This window comes from Dreissena polymorpha, chromosome 1, assembly GCF_020536995.1.
Source record: "Dreissena polymorpha isolate Duluth1 chromosome 1, UMN_Dpol_1.0, whole genome shotgun sequence".
Taxonomy (NCBI): Eukaryota; Metazoa; Mollusca; class Bivalvia; order Myida; family Dreissenidae; genus Dreissena; species Dreissena polymorpha.
Window position 1 is genome coordinate 126,799,138 of NC_068355.1, and position 14,085 is coordinate 126,813,222.

Sequence of the window (14,085 nt, forward strand, 5' to 3'; positions counted from 1 at the left end):
ATGCATGCCAAATATCAAGTTGCTATGTTCAATATTTCAAAAGTTAATGCAAAACTATACAGTTTTGGGACAGAATGACAGACAGAAAGACAGGCCAAAATTAATATACCCCCGATCTATCGATCCGGGGGCATAAAAATGGAAACACATTAAACTTTCATAATCCAGTCTAGTTGGTTTCTACCCAAACTTTACGCAACTCGTTTTATAAATATATTTGAAAAAGCACACAAAATTATCACAAACAACACTTGCATCGCAACCGACTTGTCTGATACATAATGTCGGAACACATCACTTCTAATCAGATTGAGCATTTTCTGCTGCTTGTGCTTCAGGCTGGGATTGGGGTGTTTTGTTCCTTTTCTTTCTACCCCCCTCCTGGTCTTTTGCCCCAGCTAGCCATTTTGCAACTTCGGTCTCCACGTCCTTTCTCCTGTCAGTCCTTGTTTGTCCATTGCTTTGTACACACCCTAGAATATAAGAAATACTATAATATTTAACATTGAGAAGGTTTGACAGAGGGATTTTCCTCGCTGTTTTTCGCTAAAGGGGGAATGTTTGTTTGATGAATTTCATCTTTTTACTCTAGTAGGCACTATCCCTGTTTACTTCACAGAGTAAGAGAAATCAATTATTAATATTCCATTATAATGGTGGTTAGACTGTATATCCAATCTAATCTACTGGTAATTGTCATTTTCCATAAGATTATGAGAGGGAAATTGTGGAGCTGAGGAAATATTTTACTTTTATATGCTAACTTTATGAGGAAGCATGCAGAAACCATAGAGTGCACTGTTCTGTGAAAAACTACTAAGGTACATTTTATAATTAAACAAGGGACAAAATTGTCACAAAACCAGGTTTTCATTGTGAAAAAAAATATGATTAAGGGAGACAACTCAAACTGAACTTTTGAAATGAACAAACAAAATTAACCCCCTTTGTAAGTTTGTTTCAAAATAAATCTATTTTAAGTTGTGGTGACCTTGACATTGGAGATAATGATGTGATTCTTTCGTGCGACACACCGTCCCATGATGGTGAACAAATGTGCCAAATAATTGTAAAATCTCACAATGAATGACATAGTTATGGCCCAGACAAGCTCATTTATTGCCAATTTTGACCTTTGAACTCAAAGTGTGACCTTGACCTTGGAGATATCGACGTAATTATTTCGCGCGACACACCGTCCAATGATGGTGAACAAATGTGCCAAATGATTTTAAAATATGACAATGAACGACATAGTTATGGCCCGGACAAGCTTGTTCCGCCCGCCAGCCCGTCCGCCCGCCCGCCAGCCAGCCTGCCCGCATTCGCCAATCAAATAACCAGTTTTTTCCTTCGGAAAACCTGGTAAAAAAATGCCTGCCCCCTCAAGTTCAGTGAAGGTTTTTTAATAGCAGAATATAGTTGAATCTCCATTTGTTCTGGTGTTTTAAAAGGATTAATTGACCAGACATATTATTTGTATGCCCTTTGAATAAGTTAACATAAACATTAAAATGTTTACATTAACCAGACATATTATTTGTATGCTCTTTGAATAAGTTAACATAAAAATTAAAATGTTTTACAACACACATTCTATCAGCTATCTTCAATTCCAATTCTAACAAGCAATGAATGCATCTATTTTTAATATCCAAGAGCTAATCCTAATTAAACTCAAATTGCAACAAGGGCTGTTTGTAAAACATGCATGCCCCCCATATGGGCTGTCAGTTGTAGTGGCAGCCCTTATGTGAATACGTTTTTTGTCACTGTGACCTTGACCTTTGAACTAGTGACCTGAAAATTAATAGGGGTCATCTGCCAGTCATGATCAATGTACCTATGAAGTTTCATGATCCTAGGCCTAATTATTCTTGAGTTATCATTAGGAAACCATTTTACTGTTTCGAGTCACTGTGACCTTGACCTTTGACCTAGTGACCTGAAAATACATAGGGGTCATCTGCCAGTCATGATCAATGTACCTATGAAGTTTCATGATCCTAGGTGTAAGCATTCTTGAGTTATCATCCGGAAACCATCTTACTATTTTGAGTCACTGTGACCTTGACCTTTGACCTAGTGACCTGAATATCAATATGGGTCATCTGCCAGTCATGATCAATGTACCTATTAAGTTTTATGATCCTAGGCCTAAGCATTCTTGAGTAATCATCCGGAAACAAGTATACTTTTTCGAGTTCTTACTACCACAATAATGCCTTAAGAGTGAACCAGCTAGTACAGTAGATTTTTTTACAATTTTTTTATTATTTCAAAGATTTTCAGTCTGAATACAAACAATAATACATATATATTTATATCTGCAAAAACACTACACAAGATGGATTTTAAGTTTTATCCATAATGATTAGTATGGATTATAATATATAATCAAATCTTCTTAACATTGCTGTACAGCATTTGAGTTATTTTTTCGAGCGACCAGGTCTCAAATTAGGGTGGTTCCATTTTCCTTGCTGGATTGTTTATAAGTAGTGAAGTTTTGTATGGTGGCCAATACACCGTCATTTCATCTTTAAGCCAGTTTTTAAATTCTACAATATGGTACATCATTTTTTACTTAATGATCGATATGTAAATGTGCAAGTGTGAATCAGATATCGCCTTTTGGGCTACCTACACAAGGCGCAAAATATTGTGCGTCGCCGCGACTGTCCCGCAAAATATCGTGCGTCGTCGCGACTGCCTGTATCGCTTCGTGTGTCTAGTGTCGCCCTTGATGAAAGAATGGCAAGATTATAGATGGCACTATCTGGATTCCGTACTGAACAGCGACGTCGACGCAGAGATGTCAGAGGTTCCAGATGTTCGCTCGTCACACCAGTCAACAACATTTGATGTATGTTATAATTTAAATTGATTCCATTTTTATATACTTAGAAAATTATAAATTGGAATGACGAAAACACTATTAGATGATTACTATTACGATCCATCTGCAGGACTATTTTCTTGCTGATATATGCTGCCAAACGTGTTTCATCTTATGATAAAGCCTTTATATTGTGAAAAAACATGACACGAGTTTTGTTCAGTAAAATCATTGCAAGCATTAGCAAAGAATTTTCAAATTTCAGCATCAGAAACTCGTTCTTGTTAAGATATTGTTAAAAAATAGACGAGATAACGCGCGACGTCACACACACATGCTATTTAAAGACTGCGCCCACTTGTTGACAAAAAGACACCATTGTGTATAAGAAATAGAGCTTAAACATTAGCATAAGTAACAAACACAGCCATGTCGGTTAGTTGTAGTGCACCAGGGTGTGCAGATAGGTTTGAGAAAGGAACAGATGTGTCCTTCTTAGGTTTGCAAAAGAGCCAAAAAGACTGCAGCAATGGCTTATTTCGATGAAGCGAACCCAACTGACAGACAACAAGAAATTATGGATGCCCGGAGTTCACGATCGTATCTGCAGTTTGCACTTTGTATGAGGTAATTAATTGTAAATTAGTATTATGTATCATATACAGAAACATATTGTATGATGTGTTTTTAAAGCATAACACTAGCTGTTGTGTCAGTGTGGTGACAGGGTAGACACTCGGACAGAACAGACTGCAAAGTGCAATATAAATGTGCTTTTGAACTAAGAATTTGTATTTAGTATTTGTGTATTTTTATCACTAAAAATGCATATTTTAAATGTTTTCTGTTGTTGTTTTCAGGCAGGCCATCCCCATTACCTGATCATCCAGATTATGTCCCATCGCAGTTCTATTTCACATCCGCAAGAAAGACAACACCACAACCCTTACGAAGATTTGAGTACATGCAGAGGAGATGTTGCTCAAGGCGGTCCCTACTTACTGAGGAGTTGGTGAATGAATCCACCCAAGAGACAGCCAGAGATGAGGCAGCTTATGCTCTACTTGACTTGGGCAGTGACTTGCCAAATGTCAACGAAAAAGGTATCCAAGTCTCTTCAGTCTATCACTATCATGTAATTAAAAGCCATATGTATTGCCATTTATCACAAATTTTGGCATATATCTTAATTGTCAGACAAATATTTGGCATGTCTAATGAACAGTCTTGTAGTCTTTACAAACTGAAGTGTGTTAGCAGTGTAACAACTTAATGTAGTTGGTATACTCACCTATAAATGTCCATGTTTTAACATACGTGCTCAATTATTATAGTATCAACTAAAAGCAATAACTGAAATCATACATTTTTGCCATATTTGTTGTTTTCAGGAATGAACACAGAGCCAAATCCTCTTCTACAGAGCTTTGAAGAATTGCAACAGGATGACAGCAGACTACACCAGGAGTACCAACATCTGTTAGATGAAAATACCAGGCTTAAACAGGAAATAAGGGACAACGAGTTCAAATACACAAACTTGAAGAGCAGTCAGATAAGAGCATACACAAGATTGCCATCAATGGGTGCGTTTCTATGGGTTTTGAGCTTGGTTAGTGTATTCTACAAGCAATTGGACGGTTATCTGCTGGAGACCAGCTACTTCTTGTATTTATAAAACACCGTCTATGCTTATCAGTGACCTTGGGTACAGATTTAACATTTATCTGATACAGGTATCAAAAAAAAAAATCTCTGTGTATACCAGTTCTAGCACAAAGTGTTCGGTTCCTGATCAAATAGCCTTCCAAGGAGAAAATTTTGAAGAACATGCCAAAATCATTTCGAAAAAAGTAAAACTAGTGTCTTGTGATTATTTACTGTAGCCTGGTGTTCATTCAAAGACCTTCTAACCTAAATGCTTGAGCCAAGACATGATCCTACTACATGTATAAAGACATGATCCTACTACATGTTTAAACACCATAATACTCTGATATTCTTAGTTGGCATTACGCCATATGGTGCCATTAGTTTTCTGTCACTATATTGGGTAGAAAGAGTGTTGGACGAGGAAATCACAGAAAAGAGGGTTTCTATGAGCTGTTGGAACCTGGTGTTCTTGTCCTTGCAGACAGAGGCTTTTTGATAGAAGAAGAGCTGGCGATTTGTGGTTCCAAACATGCTATTCCACCCTTGCATAAGGAAAGAAACAGTTTTCGCACAAAGGAGTTGAAACTGTGCAACAACTGTCCAGAGCCAGAATACATGTAGAACGGGCCATAGGAATGATCAAGAACTTCAGAATGTACAACAAACATTACCAATCACTCTGGTATAACACGCCAATGACATTTTGGTTATATTTATTGTGGCGCTCTTACTAATATCACAAGCCAAAGCTTGTGAAGTGAAGTACTTCCTTACTTAGGCTGATAAAATGCTGCTTAATGTACTTAGGCTGATAAAATGCTGCTTAAATGTATATATGTATTATACTTACCAACATTTAAGAATGAATTCTTGTTTAAAGCAAAAGAGAAAGTAATATTGTTTCAAATTATTAGGTGATCTATTATTATTCTGCGTGGACATTGCAGAAAGAACTTAAAACAATGATCTCAATGCTTGAGCATATACTTATAATGTATAACAAATTTACATATCAACTATCTATTTCACTGTTAAATTATATCTGTCGATATCATCATCAAATTATATTGTCTAACATGTGTATTTATTGATTGTGATATTATTGCAGTGGACTGTTCTGACATGAATTTTACTTCCCTAGCTCAAAAATGCAATTATTATTTCTAGGTAAGTAGTTCTTTGGTATTTATTGATGTTTCTTAATACCAGTTTTACCTGTTTGAATGTTCAATTACAACCCTGTTACCAGTTGCAATGTTTAATGTGAAATAAAACAATGTTTCTATGCAATAAATGACTTTATTATTTACTTTTTTATCATTTTAACATGGTAATTTAAAAAAAGTTAAAGCAGGCTACTGAACCTATTCATAAGATATAACAGTACAGTAATAAATGCTTTATATCTGCTGACAGAGTAATTTAACAATTTTCAAGATTATTTCATTTTCTATTTGATATTGCAATGCAAGTACATGTTCATCTAACATTAAACAGCACATCTTTCTGACTGTGTTAGTCCGCAGTCTGAGTAACTGCCTTTAATTATCTCCTTTCCATTAGAAGTTCCTAGTCCACCTTCTGAAAAATGATGTCTTGAAGTAAATGATCAAAAGACAAGGGCACGACATAACGGTTGCAACTCTCGGCTGCGAAAGCTTGTCAGATTTTTTTTTTAGAGGTCACAGTGACCTTTGACCTAGTGACCCAACAAAAGATGTGTTTGTCAGAAACACAATGCCCCCCCCCCCTCTACTGCGTCGCATTGAAATAAAATTTCTATTTATCATTTGGTAGGTATAGAAATCATCTCCCTTTAAAGGTCATTACTTCCCTTGAATTTTGTCCAATCCAACCAATCTCAGTCAATTATGACCATGTCAGACATCAATGACAACCAAGGCGTGTGGTTTAAAAGAGGTCATAGCCAGAGTTGATCATGTACATGTATCTATGAACATAAGTCCACAGGTATGTAATGAACATCATTTTATATTATATATTTAAATTTAAAGAAAAACTTTGACAAATCAATCATTTGGGTTATAAATAATCAAAATAATAAATCTGTACAGTAACTGTGAAAAGAACTTCAATTCTTGGTAAGGAAATATATAATACGAGATTTATAATTATATAAATTAATTCCCTTGAAAATTATTGTTTGTAACAAATCTCTATTTTTAGAAGCAAATAATTAAAAGCCACTACCGTGACTGTAGATTCACCACTCAAAATGTGCAGCTCCATGAGATTCACATGCATGCCAAATATATAAAGTGGCTATGTTCAATATTGAATAAATTTCTCCCTTTTAAAAGCTTATTACTTCCCTTAAATCTGTTTTTTTTACCGTAGACCGTTAAGGATGACCTTGACCTTTTACCACAATGTGTTCGTCAGAAACACATTGCCGCCAACTGCGCCGCTTAGATTTATTTAACAAAAATATATACGTGGGCAGGTCAGATAACTATGTCCATTTAAAGCTTATTACTTCCCTTTACTTTGTTTTTTGCACCATAGACCTAGAAGAATGATGTTCACCTTGAAATTTTACCACTCAAAATGTGCAGCTCCACCAGATACACATGCATGCCAAATATCAAGGTGCTATCTTTAATATAAAAAAAGTTATGTTAAGGTTTTAGCACGACGCCTACGGCGGACGACGAGCTTACTATGACAATAGCTCGGGTTTTCTCCGAAAACAGCCTCGCTAAAAATTAAAACACTTTTTTTTACGACATGGTCAACTTACTGACGATGAACGTGACATTCTCCTCATAAAAACATGTGAAGACCCAATTTGGCAAAACAAATTGCACATTCCAGTCATTCTGGCTCCAGAAGTATCCAGGACTTGTGTATAGTGTAGAAGAGGATGGCCCAGATTGCTTATATTGTGTCACCACATTTTCAGGGAACAAGAAACGTGGACATAAGCACTGCATAGTGGATGCCAACGCTCAGCTTGTCAGAAGAAAAGGAAGAAAGGTAAGTGTCCAGAAGAACTCATCTGAGAGACTTTGCATCTGTAGATATAGAATGCTTTCATTTCATTATAACTGCAACTTTGACCTAGTGACCTAAACATGGGTGTGGTGTGTAGCACTCATCAAGGTGCATCTACATACGAAGTTTCAAAGTTGTAGGTGGAAGCACTTTGATTTTAGAGCTTATGGTAAAGTTTTATATAAGAGGTCACAGTTACCTTGACCTCTGACCTAGAGACCCAAAAATGGGTGTGGCGTGTAGAACTCATCAAGGTGCATCTGCATATGAAGTTTCAAAGTTGAAGGTGGAAGCACTTTGATTTTAGAGCCAATGTTAAAGTTTTATATTAAAGTTCACAGTGACCTTGACCTTTAACCTAGTGATCCAAAGTTGGATTTGGTATGTAGAACCCATCAAGGTGCAGTTACATATGAAGATTCACCCTTGTAAGTGGAAGCACTCTGATTGTAGAGCTAATGTTAAGGTATTTTAGCACTACGCGGATGGCAGACGCCGGACGGCGGATACGCTGGCTATGACAATACCTCGGGTTTTCTCCGAAAACAGCCGAGCTAAAAATTAGCAAGTGAACATTTTTAGAACTGGAAGAAAGCCATTAAAGTCTTCAATAGTCATTTTCTGCAGGATGTGAAGAAACAAACCAAAGACAGGGGTACTGAGTACCAAGCTCACATTGATTCTTGGATATGTTGTGAGCAGTTTATAAGTGTAAGAAAAAACAACGCTCCCGTAACTTAGCAGGATGATGCAGCTCTGAACAAATGTGCTCCTCTCCTGTCTGTGCTAGTGAACTTGAATGGTTCAATGATGATCTCCCGTTCCTGCCTGCTCAGTTGCACTTATGGCAGGCTAGGTGGAAAGGTGTAACCAACACACCTACTACCCTTCAGGGCTCTGTTGAACATTGTGATTTCCAGCTGTACCCAAACATTTACACAGTTTTAATAATTTGTAAAAAGGTTTATTAATGACTTTGCCTTATTTGACAGTTTTCGAACCACAAAATTCAACAAAGTATACATAATGTGATTACAACCAAGTTTGATAAATATCCATCCATCCAACAAGGTGAACTAGTAGGATATCCAACAAGGTTAAACAGGAGTTCCACCCCCATCTACACTGTCTATCATAACCACCGGAAATAGATGACAAGCGAAGCGAAAAGTAAACAAACTAACAAGTGGAGAAAAGTGAGCATTTATCTAAAATATCGAATAATTACTTGCTCCTGGATAACCAGTGTGTTAAAGGCATCTTACAGAAAGATTAATATGTACAAATGTGTATCTATATTGCAATTTGTATTGATGAAGCCTTATTTACACCAATTTATGACTGCTTGGTACCGGATTTGAAATTGGTACTTCTCGAAGAAACAGCTTTTCTTTTATGATTACATGGTTTGTCATCGTGTATGAAGTTTATTTCCTATAGTTGATAACCTATTCTTATAGGCAATATATACCATCTTAACGCTATTTATAGTCTTGTTTTGATTATTGTACTTGGAAATCTATTAAAACAAGGGCTGTTTGTAAAACATGCATGCCCCCCTATATGGGCTATAAGTTGTAGTAGCAGCCATTGTGTGAATACGTTTTGGTGGTGGTGGTGGTGGTGGTGGTGGTGGTGGTGGTGGTGGTGGTGGTGCTGGTGGTGGTGCTGGTGGTGGTGCTGGTGGTGGTGCTAGTGGTTATTGATACAATGCATTACAAAAATGCAGTTAGCCTTACATTTGGTAAAATTTTAATATATTACAAGGGAGGCAAATGCTGTAACAAAAAGAACATGCATAAACGGTAGTTGTTGCCCTTGTTTGAACCATGCTAAATCCTTAAAATGCCTATTTCCAGTAACTGTGACCATCACCTGTGACCTTGACCTTTGACCTAGTGACTTCAAAATCAATAGGGGTCATCTGCGAGTCATGATCAATGTACCTATGAAGCTTTCTTGAGTTATCGTCTGACAACCACCTTGTGGACGGACCGACAGACAGACCGACCGACAGACCGACATGAGCAAAGCAATATACCCCCTCTTCTTTGAAGGGGGGCATAATAAAATAACTGTAATGTATGGCAAAAGTCGTGTACAGTGAATAGTTTGTCATGTGCAGCAAATAGTTGCAGCGTATTGAAATTTTAACACTAGTCTGATTACTGATTAAAATCAAATAAATAGTATAGTGAAAACATTCCCTTAAATGTTTATTCATTTGAATGTTTAACCCATTTTACCTCGCCTATGCAGTATGAGAAGAGAGGTTCGTCCTTTTCTATCAAGGCCGACGATATTTAAGATTTGTACTTGGGATAGCAGACCGATAACTCTGCTTTTTGAATAAATTGGTGTATGTGCGCATATGACGCATCTCCATTAGGCTCATAGACACTTCAAATACGTTGAAAGTTACCCGATGATTTTCATATTGAAAATTGTTCAAAATTATCCTTCTGTGACAATTGATTACTTAATATTTTATTTTGCTATATGCCGTACACATCACATTCTGTTTGCAGTACACAACAAAGTTTATATTTTAGCCAAACATTTGCATAGTAACTATATTTTTGGGCTGAAGCATTCAAAAACCGATAGTTTTTATAGTTCTATTTGCGCTCCATTGAAAATTTCTGCAAAATTAGTATACTTTTCTCAGACAAAAGGAAAAAAGATGTCCCAATGAACTTAATTTTCGGTACGAGGTTACTGATGATTGATCTATTTCAACACTCGAATGTATTAATTAGGAACTCCAACTACTTACGATAGGAATTTGATATGTCCACTATTAATTTGTCACACAGTTTTTAGAAAATGTTCGGGATAAAAATGGTACAACTTATTCTTTTCACGGCCACTACCTCTTGCATGTTTACTATTGCTTCGCTGGTCATCTATATCCTGTGGTGAATTGATAGAGGGTGATCTTACACTGTTAAAAAAGTTCTGGTCATTAAGCTTATGTCTCCCACTACTTAAGTGGTTTGAGAGACATTTGATTGACCCCTGTGTGTCTGTCTGACTGTGTGTATGTCACACTTGATGTCTGAACCAAAGTTCTTGTTTGTTTTACATGCACTTTTATCATGCAAAATGCAGATTAGATAGCAGGAAATTGCACCATTTGAAGGTACAATTTCAAACAATTTTCGTACCGGCACCCTCCCAAGTTGAGCCCCCCCCCCCCCTCTGAAAAATTTCTGGATACACCCCAGTTATGCATAGTTTTAGTTGGTTTTAATATTAATATAAACCTTATTAATACTGTATTTAAACTTAACAGAACCTTGTGGTAATGGTTAATGAAAGCTTGATTTCAGTTAGACCTGTGAGTCAGTCAGTCAGACTATAACTAATATATTTCTACAACTACTTCTGCCTCTGCAGTTACAACTATCCCTATTACTACTTCATACACAATTGACTTTAATATCTGCATGGTTATATATATATATATATATATATATATATATACATGTATTATGTATATTATACACAAGGTGTCATTGTTCCACGACAGTTAAAACTGGTCAGCGTGAGAAGGTAATATCCTCAAGATCAGTAAGTGTCGATGATGCCAACCAGAAGATTATTATAGAACTACAGTTGGCTATTTCACAGATGACTGGAATAAACATGAGTGTTCTGAATTGAAAGAATCCAACCATATGATCAGAAGAAAACTAGTTCAATCAGGCTTATCATGAATTTGAACAAAACAATCCTTTCCTATTTAACGGTCTTAGTGCTTTAATTTGTGACAGTGGTAGCAAGAAGGCTACAATTGTTAAGATAATACAGCATGATTCTCAACAGCTGTAACAAAAATATTTCAGCAGTACAAAGAAGGATGACAATCCGTGTTGTGCGTGGTCATCCTGACAACAAGGTATCAATGTTAAGATTATTAACTTTTGTATAAGATGCAACATGTGACTGTCAGTTTTTTATTACTTATTAATATGCTTATATTGGAATCATCATGGACATTTTCTGTCTGTCCGTATAGTGCTGTTATTTTCTGTTTTTGGGTAACTTATTTTTAGAACTGGCTTGCAAAATAATACAATTAAGCTTAATTAATTGGTAAAAGTTTGAAAATATAATTTCTTTGAGTGGTCTTAATTTTTTGTAATAATATATACACGATCATCTTTTCCTTTAACAAATTTGGATACTTTTTAAAGTCTACAGATATTTAACTTCAAATATGTCTCTGAAGTCTTCATATAGGTGACTTTAAAGAAAACTTACATAATTCTATCGCATTGGAAGATTTGTTGAGCTCGTTTAAAAGTTATAGGTGGAAGCACTTTGATTTCAGAGCCAATGTTAAGGTTTACGTTAAAATTTATATAAGAGGCAACAGTGACTTTGACCTAGTGACCCAAAAAGGGTGTGTCGTGTAGAACTAATCAAGGTGCATCTACATATGAAGTTTCAAAGTTGCAGGTGGAATTACGTACTTTGATTTTAGAGCCAATGTTTTTATTCACCTTTGAGGTATGCATGCTTTGGGTCACGTGAGCGCCAATTTCACATGATTACAACTTACGCGCATTTCAAAACAAAGAAGTACTAGAGCTTTGTCACATACATGACGAATATCCCACATGCCGCATTGACACAGAATATTGTGCATGTTGTCTTCACAAAAAACAGCGGACACCGCACTAAGTGACACTGTGACCTCGTTTTTTGACCCTGCATGTCCCATGTTGAAACTTGACCTACCCCTCATCTAGATACATTTTCTGACCAAGTGTGGTGAAGATAGGATGAAAACTACTTGAATTAGAGAGAAGACACCATGCTCAATGTTTAAAATGCACTAAGTGCCCCCCGTGACCTAGTGTTTGACCTGCCACGACCCGTGTTCGAACTTGGCCTAGACATATTCTAGATACAACTTCTGAACAAGTTTGGTGAAACTAGGATAAAAACTACTTGAAGTAGAGAGCGGACACCATGCTCAATGTTAAAAACGCACTTAGTGACTCCGTGACACAGTTTATGAACCGGCATGACCCATATTCGAAATTGACCTAGACATCATCAAGATACAACATCCGAGCAAGTTTGGTGAAGATCGAATGAAAACCACTTGAATTAGAGAGTGGACACTTAATACGGACCGACAGACCGACCGACAGACAAGCTCACTCCTATAAACCCCCCTATGTTTACGGATAGCCCTAGCAAAGTGATTATAAAACATGATTGTCTTAATGGATAAACGAGGATCATGTTCCTAAAAAGTCAGATTGCAAACTGATTGCATAAAAACAATTTCTCAGACCAGAGTTAATACAAGAAGGCCGATTTGTCGATTGAAAACAAAATGAGTTTTTATCCAGCTTGATGAAAATTTATTGAATTTGGACAAGTAATATGCATAGATATTGCCAAACAAGAGATGTGTTTGTCAGAAACACAAATTGACCCCTACTGCGCCCCTTTGAAGCCATATATATTTGACCTTTGACCTTGAAGAATGACCTTCAGGTCGGATTAATCGGATCGTTAATCTTGTGGCGTACGGACGAGCTTTTCGCGTAATCGGAAAACTGGATTATATTAATTTATCTCTTACCATTCAATCGTGTTTTTTGACAAGTTTCTTAGCAAATTCTATCGTAAATTAAGGTCTAATCAGGGTCTATCTCTAAAGTCCTACTTCGGGGAAAGTGCTTTGCCAGCAATAGGAGTGGATCAAGTGGATAAGTTAAGAGGAAAAGGAAATAATTGTATTCGAGCAGGATATCTTAGCATAACTCTCTTACAGTGCCTTTCTTAGGAATTAAATTACAGAAATATTAGAAATAAAATCAGTGGATCATAAGTAACTACAGTGTTTAGTGGAGGGTGATTAAACAAGATAACCTAAGTCGGATAATAATCATTGATATTATAATATCTCGAAAGTGTGTCATAGTGGGGTGGACTTGGAAAAAAGAAGGGCCGCGGAAAGAAGTAAGTCTTGCTAAGTGATAGCACTAACAATACTTACCAATCCCTGACCTATATAGCTAATCTTCATAATAGATAGGATAGTTGTGTGTTACTTGTGTATTGACCTTTGCTCTGATTTCCTAAAATCGACTTGGGCTACTTCATAAGTTACCTCCTTCTCACAGCGCATAGATCCAGAACTAACAAAAAGTGTAAATTATCTGATAGTATTCTCCAACATTCCTTATAGAGTAAGCTCGTAAAACCATAGTCTATTATCCTCTAAAAACCAGGGTCCCTAACTACTAGACCGTTCACAACAAAGATCCAATTAGCGCTAAGAATTAGTATAAAAAACCGCATTCTCAGCCAAAATAGGACGCTTTTACCAGTAGACATCCATTTGCGCAAAAAGAGATATCAGATTGAAAACTAATCCATAATACTCGCATTGGATCTTCAATAACGAATCGGGTAAAATACGCTCTGATACAAACGCGCACCTGCCGGTATCTCTTTCACGTCCGCACGGTCCCAAAAATCAACACTGGTGACCCACTTTAGGTAATTAAATGAAAAACCGTGATTTCTTCCTTATCATAGATCGTGTCAAT